We start from the raw sequence: 4,588 nt of genomic DNA, 5'->3' as shown, positions 1-4,588 counted from the left end.
AACAATCACTCATGATTAAGCTCAAGAAAAAAGCAATAGAGTGTAGGGTAAGAAAAAAGACATGGAAACCAGTCACAGTCAGGTATAACTTCTTCACCATGTACTAGTTGTATGTTCTTAGATAAATTACTTCCCTGTCTCACCTGCAATATAAGGATGAATGTATCTCCAAGGTTTGTTGTTGGGATTAAATGTAATAATAGATTAATTAAGAGATAGCACAACCTCAATTAAACTCATTCCAGGAAATTACTGAAACTCTGGGAGTAGATGACACCCTATAAGAATATGGTAGAGCAATACTTCTCAAACATTAATGTGCATGTGACTCCCACTGAAGATCTTGTTAAAATGCAGATTATGGTTCAGTAGAGCAGGGTGGGGCCTGAGATTCTGCATTTCTAACCAGTTCCCAGGTGATGTCCATGCTGCAGTTGCTGCTTGTTCACAGACTATATTTTGAGGAGCAAGGTATTAGATGTATCAGCATTTAAAAAGAAATAAATTACTTACATCTCCTTCATCCTTAGAGTGCATCTTTCTGTGATGTAAGAAAAGAATCCAGATGGATTCCCATAGAATTCCAAGCTAGACAGAGGCCTAGATAATAGTAGAAGGGAGTAAAAAAAAAATGCCTAAAATGGTCCCAGAGCTCCTTTGATTAGTCTACTATGGCAATAGAAAGTAATATGAACTAGTAAAACCAGTTCAACAGGTCAAGGACAGAAGAGAAAACTGTCTGTAAGGCTCATCCTCACTTCTTCTCTGACCTTCCATCATCACTTCCATCATCTCTTCATTTGCTCTACCCAACACACCACTGCTACTCAGCCAAAGAACAGTATCCTCTTAACTCAGCTTTTGCTTATTTATATTTTAGTAAGAACAATTAACTTTACTCCCAATAAAATCAAGGCACATTAATGATTTTTTAATTTACAGATATTATATCAGTAAATATTATATTCAACAATATTATCTCTTAATTTTTACTACTACTGGAGTCATTATTCTGTTGGTCTAGTAATGCTATTAAATTGTTATATCTTAATGTAAATGATCAATTTAGTAATAGAATGCTTCATAGGAAAATAAAAATTCCCTTTTATTCTACCGTATAATCCAGATTCTTTGATATATCATTTATTCAGTCTTAGCCCACAATGGAGGCTTAAGTTCCCAATGTAGACTCACTGTCTCTGTTTAAACACCTTCACTCAAGGCAACTCACTCTCTACTCAAGCCATTGCATTTTGAGATAGCCATCTATCAGAGAGGCAGCCACGGTCACTGCTGCTGCCGCCACCACCACCACCAACCTCATTCTAGCACCATCATTCCCAGGCAATGATGGAAATAGTGATAGAAAGCAAGATGGTAAACAAGTTGAACTAGGTGCCCCAACCTTCCTACTCTTGTGCTGAACTTATCAAACTAGGCATTCCTATCCCTACTGACACTTAAACAAGATGAAACTGGAAAACACCAAGGGGGGACGGGGGTGAGTCACCTAATAGGCCCAGCTATTTTACTTGGAGACCTAGGAGAATATCTACACTAATAAAAGACAAACATGAAAATTGACCGTACCTTTGCTATGCCTTAAGCCACACCCACCAGCCAATCAGAGTGACTATATGCAAATTAACCCAACCAAGATGGTAGCCGGCAGCCACGGAGCTGGAGCAAGCAGGAGGCTTGGTTGCCCCAATGATGGAGGAAGCCAAACTTCCTGCTTGCTGCTGTGGGCTCTGAGCTCCATTCAAACCAACAAAGTTTCAATTATAGAAGGTAAATAAATCCCCAGAATAGAAAAAAAGAAAAAAAGGAGAGGCTGGGAGCTTCTGTTGCCGGGGGGGCTTGGCCAGCCTGAAAACAGCCCTCAGCCCCTCACCCAGGCTGGCCAGGCACCCCAGTGGGACCCCCACCCTGATCCGGGACACCCTTCAGGGCAAATCAGCCAGCCCCCAACCATGCACCAGGCCTCTATCCTATATAATAAAAGGGTAATATGCAAACTGATCCTAACAGCAGAAAGACTGGGAATGACTAGTCACTATGACACACACTGACCACCAGGGGGCAGATACTCAATGCAGGAGCTGCTCCCTAGTGGTCAGTGCACTCCCACAGGGGGAGCTCTGCTCAGCCACAAGCCAGGCTGATGGCTGCCAGTAGAGCGGTGGTGGTGGGAGGCTCTCCCACCTCCTCAGCAGCACTAAGGATGTCCGACTGCCGCCTAATATTAATTTCAGGTACAACATAGAGATTAGACATTTATATACCTTATAAAGTGACCATCCCAATAAGTCTTATGCTTATCTGACACTACACATATTTATTACAATACTAGAGTCCCGGTGCATGAATTTGTGCACATTGAAAGGAAATTAATTAGAAGAAATATTTTAGAGGCCAGGTAGGGACTGCGGGAGGGCTCCAGGGCATCTCCGGCCCATCTCGTCCAGTCCTGATAGGTGAGACCCCAGCAGCAACCTAACCTACTGGTCGGAGCATCTGCCCCCTGGTGATCAGTGCACATCACAGCGACTGGTTGAGCAGTCAACTAAACAGTTGACAGATCAGTAGGACACTTAGCATATTAGGCTTTTATATATAGAGATTACTGACTATATTCCCTATGCTGTACTTTACATCCCCATGACTATTCTTATAACTGACAATTTGTACTTTCACCTTTTCAGCCATCTCCCCAAACTCCTCCTATCTAGTGACCATCAATTTGTTCTCTGTATCTATGAGTTTGTTTCTGTTTTGTTTGTTCACTTATTTTGCTTTCATATTCCATATATAAATGAAATCATATGGTTTTTATCTATTCTGTCTAATGTATTTTTCTAGGTCAATCCACATTGTAATAATTGGCAAGATTTCATTCCTTTTTATAGCTGAGTAATAATCCATTACATATATTTACCACTTCTTTTTTTAAGTGTTTTTTAAAATATATTTTTATTGATTTCAGCGAGGAAGGGAGAGAGAGAAAAAGAGAGATAGAAACATCAAAGATGAGAGAGAATAATTGATCAGCTGCCTCTTGCACAACCCCACACTGGGTATTGAGCCATTTAGTATGGGTTCCATGTCAAAATAAAGCCCATTCTAGGAGGCAAGAGAACAGTCTCACAAGGACATCTGCAAGAAAAATATACCCATTTTAAAGTGCTATTTCAATCCCATAGATTATATGTTCATCAAGCCTCTGTAGCTTATGAGTCTCACAAGTCTTTTTAGTGTGACACCAGGGAGACTCTTACTTCCTGACTCACAGTTTGAGTCATTGTAAATGATTCCCCAATGAGAGCCAGCAAGTGATAAAGGGTAGATCCTGGACAACAAAAACAACCATTTACTTGAGAGGCACACTGTCCTTTGTCATAATTGCATTTAGCCATTGCAAATATATTCTGACTAACTCCTCACTGATAGAGGCATGGTTATTCATTTGCTTGCCTAAAGAAGTAGCTGTCTTGAAATATTCCTGATTTAATTTGTTTTCTAAAAGAATTTTAAGTCAAATAAAAAATAACATTCAATGAGTTCTCATAAATGCCAGCTTCTGTTTAGACCATCTCTGTTAATATCTTCAACTACTATTCTAAAATTATCAAATGTCTGATGAGAATGGAAAAGGTGGTGTTTCAGAAGGTGTGTTGGAAAGGCAAACCTACTTCTGCCTTCCAATTTCTGCATGTCTATTCACTCATTCAAGAGAACTTACAATGTGAAAAAAAAGGAATAGCCTTAATTTTGAAAGATTAGAAGCTCAGTTTAAGGCATGCCACTGCAGGATCTTTTTTTTTTTTAAGCTAAGCCTTCTCTGTTGGCATTGTCTATCATTGCATTGGTGATCCAAGCTCAGAGGTGTGTAGAGTTAACAGAAGGTGTGGAATGTCCTCAGAAACATTCCAAGATAAGTGGTAGATGTTTGACCTGGCAAGAGCTCACACCCAAGTGTTTAACTGAATATTCATCCAACAAGTGTTCTAAACCAACTGTTCAAACGTTGAAATGGATTGTTTCTGGGCATGGCAATTGAAACGTGGTTACTACAGAATAACCCACCTTCCAACAATTTCTGAAACTGTTCCTTAATTGAATTATTACAGGAACAAAAATGCTTCTCTGAAGCTATTCTCCACAATCCTGAAGTATGTATTGCATCACAACTAGATTAGCATTGATGTTCTCAAATTTGGGAAAACTGCCTAATTAACATTATGCTGCAGTGGAATTATGTTTAAATTTGAATTCATCTGAGGCATACAAACAAAACCGAGACCATAATGTGAGATGTTAATGACAAGTCTGAGGAGATAAACTGTGAATCTTTATTTCTAGCATTGATCCAACTTTTTATATTGGGCCACCATATTTAGTTGGTATTAAAAATGGTAACCTACTTTATTTAAATTTTATGGGACAGGAACCGGTTGTAGGGGGCCCAGGCAGTGGAAATGGAGGCCATCTATAATACTCTCAACAGTAAAAATAAATTTTTAAAAATTTAAATTTTAAATGATGAGGTTTGTATCAAAGCCAACATTTCAAAAATGCATGGGTTTTT

At 39.2% G+C, this 4,588-nt stretch overlaps 1 pseudogene; it reads left to right on the top strand.

Annotated features, from left to right (window-relative positions):
• Positions 1–3,639: 3,639 nt before the first annotated feature.
• Positions 3,640–4,272, top strand: LOC102773431 (annotated as a pseudogene).
• Positions 4,273–4,588: the final 316 nt, after the last annotated feature.

Source organism: Myotis davidii, unplaced genomic scaffold, assembly GCF_000327345.1.
Source record: "Myotis davidii unplaced genomic scaffold, ASM32734v1 scaffold96, whole genome shotgun sequence".
Classification (NCBI taxonomy): domain Eukaryota; kingdom Metazoa; phylum Chordata; class Mammalia; order Chiroptera; family Vespertilionidae; genus Myotis; species Myotis davidii.
Note: the sequence above shows the minus strand (reverse complement) of the source record. Positions and strands in the feature narration are given on the sequence as shown.